Source organism: Sapajus apella, unplaced genomic scaffold, assembly GCF_009761245.1.
Source record: "Sapajus apella isolate SASKATOON/1434 unplaced genomic scaffold, GSC_monkey_1.0 scaffold8, whole genome shotgun sequence".
Classification (NCBI taxonomy): Eukaryota; Metazoa; Chordata; class Mammalia; order Primates; family Cebidae; genus Sapajus; species Sapajus apella.
The window spans coordinates 28,125,989-28,142,198 of record NW_022436948.1 but is presented as its reverse complement, the minus strand read 5'-3'; the positions used below and the strand labels follow the sequence as shown (position 1 = coordinate 28,142,198).

At 34.6% G+C, this 16,210-nt stretch overlaps 1 pseudogene; it reads right to left on the bottom strand.

Moving 5' to 3' along the window:
• Window positions 1-825: 825 nt before the first annotated feature.
• Window positions 826-1,634, bottom strand: LOC116550641 (annotated as a pseudogene).
• Between the last annotated feature and the right edge of the window lie 14,576 nt (window positions 1,635-16,210).

Below are 16,210 nucleotides of genomic sequence, written 5' to 3'. Positions count from 1 at the left end.
CTGAAGCATAATTTTATATTTATATTGCTAGTTGTGCTAGGTTGGGTTTTTAAACTGTGCATTTATTTCAATTTGAAACTCCTATTGTTAGTAATCAATATTGGCTGAGGCAAGGTGTAGCAGAATCCACCCTTACTGATAAATGTTCCTTGGACTGTTAACATTAGTGGTTCATTGAAAGTATGTGTGAGTCAAAAGAATTAGATTGTAAAGCAAGTGGAGCCCATGGCTTCTGAAAAAAAATTGGCTGTGGACTTTGAAGCCAAATCTAGGGTTAAATTTGGCTCTTACTGATAAGTTAAGATTTGAAACATGCACCTCAGTTTTCTCATGTGTACAATTGGAAAATACAGACGTTATGAGAATGATGTGAAACTATATGAGAGAATGTAACTAAATTTCTAGCAAAGGCTTCACAATAAGCATCTAATAAATAGTACTTCTTCTTACCTACACATTTCTAGTTTTGTTTTAAAAAGAAAAAAAAAAGAAAGAAATCTATGGCCAGCACGGTGGCTCATGCCTGTAATCCCAGCACTTTGGGAGGCCGAGGCTGGCGGATCACCTGAGGTCAGGAGTTCGAGACCAGCCTGGACAACATAGTGAAACCTCATCTCTACTAAAAATGCAAAAAGTAGCTGGGCATGGTGTTATGCACCTGTAAACCCAGCAACTCAGGAAGTTGAGGAAGGAGAATTGCTTGAGACCAGGAGATGGAGGCTGCAGTGAGCCAAGATCACACCACTCGCACCACTGCACTCTAGCCTGGGTGACAGAGCCAGGCTCCATCTCACAAGAAAACAAAAAACAGTGTATCTTAACAGATCTTTTTTTCAACTTGAGAGCAGGTAGTGTTTATTAACTGACCAACTTAGAAAAATAATCATGGTAGACACCTTAGTTCATTCTTCTAATAAGCCTGTTGATCTGGTCCTCCCTGTTGCCAGCATCTCCACTTTCTACAAAATGTGTGGTCTTTTTCCTCATTCTGACTCATGGAGAAGATAATTTGAAGGGCCACAGGAAATTATTTGCTTCTTTGAAGCATTTCCCAACAGTTTAGATCTCATGAATCAGATCCTCCATGCAGATGATGCCATGTTTAGCAGGAGATCAAGCAATCAAAGCATTATCTGTCAAAGCAATTCGCTTCTTATTGATTTTGCCATAACCATGTTTGTAGATTAGTTCATTTACTGACTTCAGATTTGGGTGCCCCCATGCAATATATGGCTCTACAATCCTCGGCATGTTAATTGAGGCTTTGTTGAGCCTCACAAAGGTTCCACTGAAGATCTGACGAAGGTGAAGAAGCTGCAACACCTTTTGGACCTTTGGGCTCACACCATTGATACTTCTGATCCTGATGGCAGATGCCAATTTGGGTTCTGCAGGTACATAGAAGTTGCCAGATTTACTTTCCATCCTCACCATTCAAATTTCAGTTCTGTACATCTGCCTGTACTCCTTGTGATAGTGCTTCACTTCTTCATAGATAAGCTTTCTCCTTGCCTTTCAAAACATCCTTTGGGCAAACTCCTTTGCCTGATCTTCAGCTCTACGAAATTCCCTCGCTTTTTCTTACAGGTTTCTGACAAAGCAGGAAGCTTCTTCTTCTCTTTTGCACCCTCCATGGTTCCAGCCAGAAAAAGAGGACCATAACAGATTGTTTAATTTATAAGTGCTATAACAGTTCTTAACACCTGCAAGGAATACACAAAACATCCAATCAATCAAGACTACAAAAAACGTTAAACTTCAAAAATTCGTGATATGAAAATTAAATCAATAAACATTTTTAATTGTTAGGTTAGCAATAATTTTTAACAGACTATTTCTATCAGCAGACTGTCATTACGGTGGGGGCAAGGGGCTAAAGATATTAGGACAATTAGCCATCTGCACATCAAAGAATAAAACTGGCCCCTATGTTGCAGTATTGTCAAAAATCAATTACAGACACACGAAATACTTAAATGTGAAATGAAAAGCTACGAGACTAACTTATAATATATATATGTATATGTATATACATATATATACACACACACACACATGCAAATATGTACTGTAAAAGATAACTAATTAAATAAATAAATTGGAAAGGAAAAACCAACATTCCTTACAGAGGAATTTCATTTAATATATACAGATACTCATCCCTCGAAGGTGGGGTGTTTAATCACTACCACATTTCTCTTTGTTGGTAGGCTAGACATCTTAACTTGCTTCCAAGGATGAGAGTAAGCAGAGAGAAAATGAGTAACTCTATAGTGAAGAAATCTGACAGGTGTACTTAACCAAGTAATTAAGATTAACATCTTCAGTGATGTCATGTAGATATGATATCCCCCTTGATATTCTGGGATAAGAAAGGCACTTTATCCATGTCATATTCTTTCCAAAAACCCATAAGCTCACTGTAATCATAAGAAAAACATTGGATAAATTTAGATCCAAGGAAATTCTACAGCTTACTTGGCCAGTACTCCTCAAGACTGCCAAGATGATGAAAAACAAGGAAAAGAATGAAAAGCTGTCATAGACCAGAGGAGATCTAGGAGAAATGACAAAGAAATACAATCTGGACTTAGGATTGAATTCTGAAAACAAAGAAAAGAAACCTAGTGAAATCCAAATAAACTCTTGAGTTCAGTTAGCAGTAATGTATTGATGTTGGTTTCTTATCTTGGACAAATGTACTATGGTAATGTAAGATGTTAACAAAGGGTGAAACTGAGAAAGAGATACACAAGGACTCTCTGTACTGTTGCTACAACCTTTCTCTGAATCTAATATTATTCAAAAGTTAAAAAATGTATTTAAAAAGACTATAAGATTTAAAATAAACATATCAACATATCTTTATCTTCTTTAAAGATGTCTTAACCAAGAAAAAAAGTGTAAAAAATATTGATGAAAAGAAAATATTAATAATTTGGACTATATTAAATTCTAGAATGTTCATCAAACCAAGCTGCAAAGAAAGTAAAAATATAAATTACAAATGGGGAGAAGGTATTTGCAATAAATACACTAAAATGACAGATCTCTTATAATGCAAATTGAAAAAAGATAAGCAGCTCTATGGAAAAGTGAGGAAAATACTTAAATAGAATTTCATTTTAAAAAGGCAGTCTCAAAGATCAATAAGTATATTAGAGGATATTCAGCCATATTACTGTTGAGGAAAAAAAACCACAGTGGGATATCATTTCATGTTTGCTCACTTGGAAATTTTAAAGACTGAGACTATCAAGTGTTATCAAGAGTGTGGAAAGCCAAAACATTTATACACTGCAGGTGGAAGTGTAAGACTTTATTGCCACTTTGGAAACAATCTGGCAGTATCTTGAGTTAATGACGTGTCTATTCTACGTCTGACAAAGCAACTGCACTCCCAGGTATACAGCCCAAAGAAACTCTTGTATATATGAACCAGGAAACATGCACCAAAATACCCTCAGAAGATCTGTTTATAATAACAACAACAAAACGAAAAACAAAACAGATGCAACCCAAATATCTATCACAACACAATACCATCCAGCAATGAAAATAAAACAATGATAATGAGCAAAACAAAGATGAATTGCAAGCATATAATTTGGAGGGAAAGAGGAAGCTGCAGAATGCATCCAGCATTTCTTTACATAAAAATTTTAAAATGTGGACTAAACAATTTAGGGTTTAGGATTACAATCATGTGGGAAAGTGCAATGGTCCTAATGTTCGCATTTCTCCAAATTATAAAGAGGTGGCACCTTTGGAAGGTGATTAGGTCATGAGGATGAAGCCTTCAAGAATGCAATTGGTGTCCTCATAAAAGTGCCCTGCCAGAGCCCATTGGCCCCTTTTGCCCTTCTGCCATGTGAGGATACAGTATAAATACATCATCTTTTAAGAAGAAAGTCATCCCTCACCAGACCTGGAAGCTATTGTCACCTTGATCTTGGACTTCGCAGGCCCCAGAACTCTGAGCAATAAATTTCTGTTGTTTATAAATTACCCAGTTTAGCCTATTTTGTTATAGCAGCTTGAGCAGACTAAAAGAGAAACCTACAAAGAAAAGCAAAAGAATGGTAAAGATAATTCTTACAGCTACTACCTCTATGGAGGGCTTAGAGGAATAATGCTTAGGGAACGTCAAAAATAAAATAATATTCTCCATTTTTAACTGGATGGTGGGTTTGTGTTTGTATATATACTAAATATGGTATAAATACTATTTTATATCTACCTAATAAAAATAAGTGAAAGTAAAGAAAGAGAAGAAGAAAGAAAGACAAAGGTGAGAGACAGAGGCACAGAAGGAGTGTGGGTTGTCACTTTCACTAGCAGTGATACCCATGCAATATGGGGACCCCAATGTGAAAAAGGATTCCCAGGTGTGGAGCTAAGTTTACTAGTTTGGTAGATTTCACTGCCTCTTTTAATTCTTACCACATCACAAAGCTTCATTTAACTTAGCTGGGCCCAAGTTACCTGAGTAAAAACATCATTATCTCCATCCTCTAGTTCAACCACTTGTGACACACAGTGCCCCATGCCTGTTTTCTCAGAGCCACGGTCCCCTCTTTCTCCTTCTCTCATGTCACAGCAGAGATTCTAAATGTCTCCATCTACCTACCTGACCCTTAAATGCTGTAATAAGCTGTCCTTCCTAAGAATTCATCCCCAGATCCTAGGCTGTCTTTTTCTCCTTCCCTAGGACTTCCTTCCTCCTCACTTTGTCCAAAACCATGAATTAATGCAGCTGTAATGGAAGAATTTCATATGCAGACCTGACCGATCGTTGCCAAAAACACATCTTCTCTCTTTTCTCGTTCAAGGCAGTTGTCAGGCTAAAAAAGTGGCCTGAGGGAAATACAGACCTCTTTTTAAAATGATGGATTCTGTATTCGATTGGAGAATGTCTTCTTTACTTTGTATGCCAAGGAAATATTTTGACCAAGTATAAAAGTAGGGAGACTGATGGACTAGTCCCGATGAAGGAAGGTAGTCTGAACCAAGGCAGTGGATATAACAGAAGTGGAAACAAATGAGGGAACAGATTTGAGAAAGATTTGCTTGAAACCTTGTTAATTACTCGACAAAAAGCTGTCTGGAGGGAATTTTGTGAAAATAACCATCATCTTCATAAAACAATGGTGGGTAGACAGATTAAAAAACTTTAAAATTATTGTCTACAATGAGACAAGAATAAAACTGAGTATGTACGAAAGTTACAGATTATTGAAGCAAAATTATTAATTGAGCACCAAGCGCTGCTTTCGCCTATTGGAAGCTGCAGAGAACATGATCACTCGTAACCTAACAAACCTTCAGAAATCAATGACTAATCATGTTCATGACTTGCTATAGTTATTAGCATTAAACAAGGATTGGACTAATTTTTAGTATTATATATACATGGGATTTGTCTTCTTGAAAATGTTCAACTATTCACGTTTATCCTTCTGGTTCCATAGCAAAAAAAGATAAACAACAAGTTGGAAAATATGGATATGGATAATAATATTTTTGACTGAGCAATTAATTATTATAATGATATTTAAAGGCTAAGAAAATAGGAGAAAACTTTTAAGAAAAATATTTTAAGTACAATATATAAAAGATGATAAACAATCTGGAGAAAGGAAAGTATCCTGCTTAAGTCAACAACTCATACTGTAGACAGAATTTTTAAACAACAACAACAAAAAGAATTCTGACAATAAAATAAAAGTTTAACCATGTAGTTTTTATCAAGGAGATTGAGGCAGCATTTAAACCACAGAAGAAAGTAACCAGGTAAATTTGTTTTATGACTCTGAGTTTATAATTTAAAAAAGGACCTCAATTTCAGGCTTGTTTCAGATATTTTGTTTTCCCCAAGATAAACATATTTTTATAACATAATGTGGCACATTTTACAGCCAAGGTAAAATATGCAGGAAAATACTATAATATTGATAAGACAAACTGCATGAGGAAAACATTACTCAAATATCAGTTAGTTAGAATTCAACATAAGTGTGGGGTTTTAACCCCTCCTACATGTAAATGTTTATGTGTTGTACGTGTTTAAGATTTCATTAGCTTGAAATGTATTATACATTCCCTAATGAAAATTATTTCTTATAGGCCTATGTATCTCTTTAGTTTGTATTGCAATTTGTGCAATGTCCGGATGCACATTTTTTATTATTGTTCTAATTACATTGCATAATTTTTTGTTAGCTTATTTTCTCTCTTAGAATGTTAGTGCATTGAAGACAGAAACTACCACTTCTATAGGATCTCTTTAGTTCTTTGCATAGTGCATGGTACATTGTACTTGCTCAATAAAAGTGTAATGAAATGCTTTACATATATATAATGGCCATGCTCAAGATATTTAATTTCCCTAAAAATTATTAGCTCTAACTATGAAGCAGGCTAAGTAATACAAACTTTCTCATCATTGTAAATGCCTTCTTGGGATCTGTAATTTTGTATAAAACTGGAAACTGGAGATTCATCCCTCTGAAATACTGTGTAAATTCTGTAGACTAAAGAAAACTTCCAAGTACCTTTCCACCATGAAATATAATATGATTAAACGGCTTTGTTATATTTTGGAGAGAAACTATCTCATCCAAAAATAATAGAAAATCATGAGTTTTAGCATTTCCATAAAACAGAGCATAAAGGAGTGTGAATCTTCTCTTATTCTCAGGCATGCATATTCTGCTCTGTTGGTTGCTAAGATACACTAAACTTAAAAGTACAGAAATGCAATTTGGCTCCTTAAAAATAGGCTATGCAGCTTTCTTATTTTTGACAAAATTAGTCCCTATGGAACATACACAATCTCAGCACAATCATTTATTTTAGCCACTTTCTGTTCTTAGTTAATTAAATAGTGTTTTGTAAAGACTTTAATTTTAAGTTTTCATTTTGAGAGCAATGAAATTATTTGCAAGCACTAAACAAATATCTCTGGTTCTTGGCTTCCCACCCTTCATTTAAGTGATCTGTAGAAAATAATTCAAACATAGTTTCTCCAATGAAAAGTGATTGATCTCAATTTCTAAAAGTAACTAATTCTTGTTTTCTTCCATTTCTTCTTCTTTTTCCTGAAAAAGTAAAGTTACATCACAGGCCAAAACCATTTATCTTGAGTTGAGGTAGTGGTGAAATTGGGTCGAAGATACCATGTTGAATCTGGCAGACACATCTTTTCTAGTTGAGCCAGATAAGAATTATGGGTATCTTTAAGACGTTCGTGTTATTCCTGTTGTGGAGCCCAACCTCAAAACCTGTTATTTCTTTGGTGGTTGTCAGTATGTTCAAGCTGAATTACACATTTGGCAATACCCCTGGGCACCTTAAAATCTGCTTATTTTCTACAGGATCCTGTCCTTCAAGGGTAGGTGAGAAAAGGTATAATTACAAAAGAAAATTTGTATCTATATAAACTTTAAAGATACAGATATATATGTGTGTATGTATGCATACACACATATGTGTAGCATGTTGCAAGGTCCCTGGATCTGAAGATAGTAGATAAGAATCAGAAATCTGTGCCATGTACTGCTACTCTTTTGAAATCCTTAAATTTGATTCTATTTTCAGTTCTCACACTATTTCACATTCCCTTTCTTTCCCTTTACGTTAAGGGCTCTCTTAATTCTTCATAGAATTTGATTTCCTTCTCATTTTTCTCTTCTAGCACCTCTTACTCACAGAATTCCATCTTTTCCTCTCTTCTTTCCTTACTACACAGTCTACATGAACTTCTTCACTGTCACATTTCAATTAATGTCCATACACAGTGCTTTATACGTACTTGTCTCCAACCCATTCCTTTCTCTTTGACACTCCAAATTCTCATCTCTGAAGCTATGTCTTCGAATGTAATAGTCACAAATTAAGTTCGTACTCTACTACTCCATTTCTGCTCTTTCTCCTTTTTTTCTTGTCTATGATTCTTATGGTAACAGCAGTGCAAAGGCTGGCAGAGGAAAAACAGAAATGTACTAACGTAAAGTTGTCATGCTACACATGAAGTGATATAATACTACTTTATGCTAGACTCCAATATGTTAAAGGTTTATGCTATAAACACCAAGGCAACCACAAAGATGCTGCAAACTGTTATAGCATCTCTTCAAACAGACTTCACAGACACGCTAAGCAGCCTGTGTGTAAGACGTCAGTTGTTATGAGCAACAGGCTTTCGATTTTGGAGAACTATGTTTACCTGAATCTGCAACCAAATAAAAACAGCTATACATAACAGGAATGAATACAAATATTAACAATAGCTACCACTGAATTTTTGGGGGGTGAGGAGCTCCTCAAAACAAATAGAGACTTTCAATTTTTAAAGAGCGGATATTGTGTTTCTTCCCTTTTCTTATTTCTTAAACCAACTAATAATTTCATTAAATTATGAAATTTAAATAATTTCATAAGCTATGAAACATTTCTTAAACCAGCTAATAATTTCATAACTCTATTTCTTGCTGTCTTCTTTTACCCTGTTCAAACTTTCACCACCCCTAGCTGTTTTTCTTCATGCATGTATACTAAATTTCAGGGCTAAATGGCTTCATTGTTTTGTTAAAGTTGACATTTCCTTTACTATTTCTTATTTGTGTTAAATTATTTATTGGCTCAAGAAAGGAGACACCATATCTATCTATCATTTTAAAACTTCAAGCAACTGTTTCTTCAGGAATTTCACCACGCAAAAAATTAAAGGGTCTCTATCAGCAATGCTATTATTTACTCACAGCTATTATGCTTAATGTTTAATTTTTTCTGAATTCAGGGTACTATGTTTGAAAATCATCCTTAAAGAAATCTGACAGTATAAATTTGCAGGTACAAGGAAAAGAAAAACAATTAATTCTGTAGGTTGTTAAAACTAAAACCCATTCTCTCTTTTCCTCTTATCATCAATCAATCTTTCCCACATTCCACTGAGCAAAATGACTATTGCCAAAATTAGTTTCAAAAATCCAAATATGAAGCTCCTAGAATGCTATCATACAAAAATAAAATATGCTACCTTCTGGAGTAAAAACTTGAGGACACACAGACAAGGACATAGCTCGGTGGGCTCAATCCTGCTTTGTCCTGAGGTTTCAGAAATCTAAATTGATTATTTGGATGTGTTTTTCATGTAATTTAACACGGTGTTGTGGTCACCAAATTAGGTTGCTCAAATGTCTGATCCAAGAGGATTATGGAAGCATTCTAGAGTATTTTCATCTTCCGTGTTCCTCTGGGCTTTCTCTCTAGAAGTCGCTTTGTTAGCCATCGCCACATGACTTCTTCTGATGTTTCTGATAACTTGATGCTACTCTGGGAATGCCCATCACACAGCTGTCACCACCATCTGGAGAACTTCATTATCTCTATGAAATAGTTTTCTCTTGCCCATGTGATATGATCTTTGCTAATTACTCTAGTGGAGTAAAATATTCTTTCCCCATCATCATTATATCCTGCTACCAGTTCATGTGGCAGCATTGACTCCATCCCATAGTTTCCTGTAAAAAGACTGGTAATTCGACTTTTATTTGATTTACTCTTTATCACAGCTTTTACCTCCTAAGAACGTGGACAATAGTCCAAACAGGAATGGATCACAAGTCAAACTGAGTATCAGCACATTATCATGCACTGGTTAGAGAAATTAATATTTAAATTATTTGTTTTTCCACTATAGGGTGTCCTTGGTTAAAGCTAACCCTCCCTTATACTACACATAAATAATCTACATTGTAGCATCATTTGCATTAACATATCTGTCTTTGCATCTCAGATAAAATTGCAGCTTCCTTCTCTATGGCAGCACTTACTACAGATGTATCCTAATTTTTACATGCCCATCTGCAACAAATGTTTTCAGCAGGGCAGAGGAGCTACTGATAATTGTGACGTGCTTCCTCTGTGCTGACACTGTGCTAAATATTGCACGTTTAACCCAGACTGCACTATTTAACTCTGACAAAAATCTAATGAAGTAGGTACGTATTGCAATCCCATTTTGCAGATACACAGATGGAAGCAATGAGGCTAATACCCACTCAGCAATGAGACGTGGAAGCAGGGTGAGAACCCAGCCAGTGCTGCAACAGAGACGGCACTCTTAACTAGTGCTGAGCTGCTTCTTGTGATATAACATGTACTGCTAACCACTTCTCAGCCTAGACCATGTTGATGAACTTTAAACTGATTTTAATCTTTTGCTTTTATGAACAGTGTTATAGTGAATGTCTTTGTATGCACATCATTTTGCACATAAGCATTTATAGAATAAATGTCTTGAAGTAGAATTTTTGAGTAAAAAAGTACATGTATACATTTTACATTTTGATGAGTATTGCTATAATGTTATTCATAAACCATAGTTAGAATTTATATTCCTAAAAGCCATATATTAGAGTAAAACCATGTATTTTACAAGTTTCAGGTTATTTTTGGAGCATATCTACATGTTCTTTGCTATTATTTGTTCTCAGGTTCCCACGTACATGAATTTGATACAATTATCCAAGGACTTGGACAGGCAGCGTTTTATTCAAATATTCAAAATCTAGGTGAAGATATTTCTTAGTACTTCATTAAAATGGGAAGAATGAATCTATCTGCATAATTAGATATCTTTCCTATTTCAATTGGTATGTTTGAATTTACAGATGTTAAATAGGGTACCACTTCATCACTAGGTGTTCTGGAAATCAAATATTAACTACACATGGGAAAACCCTCAGGTGTTTGTTTGTTTGTTTGTTGTTTTGTTTTGTTTTGTTTTTGAGATGGAGTCTTGCTCTGTTGCCTGGGCTAGAGTGCAGTGGAGTGATCTCAGCTCACTGCGACCTCCACCTCCGGGGTTCAAGCCATTCTCCTGCCTCAGCCTCCCAAGTAGCTGGAACTACAGGCATGTGCCACCAAGCCCGGCTAATTTTTGTATTTCTAATAGAGACAATGTTTCACCATGTTGGCCAGGCTGTTCTCGAACTCCTGACCTCAAGTGATCTGCCTGCCTCAGCCTCCCAGAGTGCTGGGATTACCGGCATGAGCCACCGCACCTGGCCAACCCTCAGTTTTTCTATACTTAAATTGTTAAACGTCTGAAATTTGTTCAATGTAAACTCACCACAAAGTAAGTGGAGATTTAAGAAACAAACTTTAATAAAACCAGGGAAAATTACAATAGAGAATCCATCTCAAAGTAAATAATTGGCAGTTAGTGTTTTGAAGCTTTTTTAATACAAAATTTTTATCTTACAAAGTCAAATCTAAATAGAAAATTTACCATAATGTGATTATTTCAAATGTCAAAATAAAAATTAATTGAAGCTAGTGCCAAAAGGGAAAAACTAGGTAAGTTATAGTAAATAACTAGAAAAGTCATAGTAAATGTTTAAAGAGATGTTGTGTTAGTTAAATAGAGATTTTAAATCAATTTTGGATTTAAAATGAGTCAGAAGTATTTTATAAATAATGTAGCTTACATTACAATGACATATTTACAATATTTTTAGCTGAGTGATTAATATGAATCAGGCACCTTCTCATGTTTCCTTGTTTAAGACCCAAAAACAACATCCCATTGAAATGGGAATTCTTCGTCTCCCTTTTACAGATAAAACTGGAGTTCAGGAGGGCAAAGTGTCTATGGACAGACATAGATAGCTATGCCAGATCTCAAGTCCCACAAATCTAAGACAGAAGATCCAGTTGTAATTAACAAGAAGGTATTTCTGACCAATTTCTGAATATCAATTGAACTAAGTGTTCCAAGGCTACTTTGGGTAATCTAACGTATCTTTGGAAACACTTTTACCTCAAGTTTTGAGTATTTATTAAGTTTCTACAATAAATGCCATTTGGTTTTTAATTGTCCAAAATAAACTGAAAGAAATACATTTTTCCTTGTGAGTTAATTACTTAATACTTTGCAGTGCCAAGAACTTTCAGAAGTTCAAATGCCTTCAAAAGCCTCACAATTCTAGGGCTAGGCTGGAATAAGGATGTTGAAAGCAACAGCTTCAGAGGCATATGAAAGAGGTATGCCCTTGGAAAGGTATCCAGCTGCAGAAATATTCACAACTTTATGCCTAAAAGAAACCGAATGTTCACTCAGGGCCTATGGTTTTGGTGTTGGTGTTTCGGCTGCATCGCCAAAATTAAACCTGAATATTTACGGTATCCAGAAAAACAATAGTAAATTAAAGATGATTGTAAATTGATTTCTAAAAACCAAACTGGTTGTGAATCATAACACTCTGCAAAATAAAGAATATTATAAATATATATTTAGTTTTGGCATTGGTTAGAAAGAAAACATTAATTTTTTAGAAAACTATATACATATTTAGATAGAATAGGCTAAAAGCCTATCCTACACAAACTTCAAATTTAAATACACTGCTACTCAGATCTAACAACACGAGCCTCATTCTAAATCTCCAAAGGGATGTGAGCTATAAATAAAAGAAGAATATTATGTTGCCCACACAGTCTCAATTGCACTTGGCAGAGATTGCTACCATCTCTTTTCATTGGGGACTTAACAGAGATATAAGGACTTTGCAGTGTCCATAGTTCTGGAGGTAGTTTCTCTCCTCTGTATCTCTGATCTCTTCTGCATAGTAGCTTTCCAAAGGGTTAATGAAGTTCTGTCAATTTTTACACAGAGGAAAATAAAATAGCTAGGCCCACTTAAATTTATTTTCCCATAGGTTATTGGGATACATACAGGTGGTATTTGGTTACATGAGTAAGTTCTTTAGTGGTGATTTGTGACACTTTGGTGCACCTGCCACCCAGGCAGTATACACTGCACCCTATTTGTAGTCTTTTATCCCTTGCCCCTCTCTACCCCTTTCCCCCAAGTCCCCAGAGTCCACTGTATCATTCTTATGCCTTTGCATCCTCACAGCTTAGTTCCCATGTATCAGTAAGAACGTACGATGTCTAGTTTGGTTTTCCATTGCTGAGTTACTTCACTTAGAATAATAGTCTCCAATCTCATGCAGGTCACTACAAATGCTGTTAATTCATGCCGTTTTATGGCTAAGTAGTATTCCATTGTATACAAGACACCACAGTTTCTTTATCCACTTGTTGATTGATGGGCATATGGATTGGTTCCATAATTTTGCAATTGCGAATTGTGCTGCTATAAACATGCATGTGCAAGTATCTTAAAAAAACAACTTCATGCCGTATTGTTGTTCATTTGACATCGAGCTCTATAACATTCTATACTTTCTAAACGAAGCAATGTTGAATAAATTGTTCATTATTTTCAGTCAAAAACATGTTTACAGATTCTAGCTAAAAATACAATTCACCAGCACTTTAAAAACGTGACAGAGGAAATCCAGACCTCTATTTATGATTAAGACTGAAGAGTCACCAGCTACTCAACATATCCACACACAAACTTCTTATCTTTACCCCATTAAGCCCTTTCCTTCATCACAGATTCTTTAGAAGTTACTAACGGTGCTGTTTAAATACTCATCCATGACATATGTAGTGATTATCCTAATTACAAGATCTCCCACTTCTGTCTTCTGAAACTTTCTACTGTTTGTCTGCAATATTCAGATACTTCATTTTATGATAATCATTTGTACATATTTAACATATCTGATGTCACTGTAAATTCCAAAAACATAGGTGGCAATGCATTTCTTAACTACTTTACTAAGGAAATGCATATAAGGAATACATATGATGTGTCCCCAACTGTCAAGGAACCAAGAAGTCCAGCTTCTCAGTATTCCACAGAGCACCTTACATATCTGTAAAATTTGAGTTTTTTTTTTAAACAGGATTCTTAGCCCATAACAATACTCATAAAATAAATGCAGACAGTGAAACTTTTTAATTTATTGGACTTCATTTGAACACATTATTTTTCAAAAACTACCAAAATGAGAGTATACAAAGGTACAAAGGCAATGAATTAATACTTTTAATTGTAGTAATGTATTTTTAGAAACAAAGGAGAAATGTGGTAAATAATATCACTGCAGCTTCTGTTTATTTGTTTTTCGTTTTTAAAATAAGCAATTAAAAGGAATAAATTTTAATATTAGTAACATTATCTATGGTTAATGGGTACAAAAATGGTTGGAAAGAATAAATCAGATCTAGCATTTGACAGCACACCAGGGTGACTATAGTCAATAATAAGTTAATTGTACATTTAATAATAACTAAAAGTATAATTGAATTGTTTGTAACACAAAGGATAATTGCTTGAGGTGATGGATGCCCCATTTACCCTGATATGTTTATTACACACTATATGACTATATCGAATATCTCACATACTCCATACATATATACAGCTATTATGTACCCACAAAAATTAAAAATTTTAAAAACAATTTAAATTTCAGGACTAGAAGTGCTCTATACTCTCCCCTTGTGTGGGAGAGTCTAATTTGACATTTACAATTATCGTTTATTTACTGAAAATAAAAATTAAAAGTTCAAACTGAAAAGAAGTAGCATTGGTTAGATTTAGTAAAATATTTCATATAAACTAAAATAGGCACTTACCAAATAATGTTATTGTATATTACGATGTATTGTTCACACTTTTTCACTGTTTTAACATTTAAATACAAGTAAAACTATAAGTTGTCACACAGAATCATAGAATTAAAGTAAGTCAAGTTCTGTTTCTTCATGTTTACAATGTGCGGTCATTATTTATCTTGATCCATTGTTTAAGTAGAAGAACATGTGCTACCATGGCAGTTAGAAAGAGAAATGCACCCAGAGAGTGTGTGTGTGTGTGTGTGTGTGTGTGTGTGTGTGTGTGTGTGTGTGGTGGGTGTGTGTGTATTTAGGGAGAGGCAATCTATCCAAAGAATATTCCAAAGTAACTTTCATATAGTATGTAACATTCTTCAAAGGTTAAGTAATTAAAAAAAAAAAAGTGCCAATGGGAAGCTCACATCCAAGTTATTAAAACCCAACAGTTACTACAACGATCTTTTATAATTTAGAGATCTTTTCCTGGCAGAAGTATTTTACCATGACATTGCTTAGTGTTTGCTGATGCCTGGTGCTAATAAAGAGCAGACTGACTTTAGTGGGTTTTATTGCTGTTTTGAAATCTTTCCATACAGAGAATTTCTTGATCCCCACCCCACCCCATGCTATTTCACTGCCTTGTAAAACCTACTATCCCTAACTGAGATCATGAATGTTAAAAGGCCCAGCACCAGGCCTCGGCAAGTTATTTTATGGTAGTGATCACAGTGGTGACTGACTGTTAATCATTGGCAGAGTTTAGCCTTTGCAAAGTACACAGAGGCTTCTTTTTAAACCACTTTCCAGGCTGGCACATTAAATGAGGATTTTTGTTTGGAATGTTACCACAAACAAATTTAAATGGTTTTCCTATGATACAACAAATTTTCTTTTAATGTTCAAATGCATACAAGTTTTTAGCTGTCAAATTAAAAAGATAATTCCTTCTCTTTTCACTTGCTGTGGTATGGCTTACACACATTTTGTTGGCAATTCTGGTTTACAGTGTTATAGTATAAAACATCAACCATTTGGGCAATGAAATATTACTATTTTTTGATTTTTTAAAATCTGACATCTAAGTCATTTAAGTTTTGGGGACCCATTTCAAGTTAAAGACTGTTTATTTAAAACATCTTTTTTTAATGCCAAGGCAGAGTAGTGTCAAGTTAAATCTCAATAACTAACCATATTCTGTATGGCTTATGCACATTTTGTTGGCAATTCTAGTTTACAGTATTATAGTATAAAACATCAACCATTTTGGCAATTAAATATTACTATTAGTCAATGTTTTAAAATCTGAGTCATTTAAGTTTTGGGGACCCATTTCAAGTTAAGGACTTTATTCATTTAAAACATTTTTTTAAATGCCAAGGCAGAGTAGTATCAAGTTAAATCTCAATAACATCCTAGTGTTATAAGGAGTTACCTGCAAGAAAAATATTTTTCTAATCCCAAAACTTTCAGAATAAGTGGAATATGAATGTGAACATGGCAGTATACCAAAATTTCCATCGATTGATAATGAAACCAAAGGAGATATCAAACCCAAAATTCTTTATTTGGGAAAAAAAAAACCAAAACTCAATTTGATACCAGTAAAAGGTTACAGCCTTTTCAGAAACAAAGAAATTTTCAAAAAGCCCTTCACAAAGTTATCAAATGA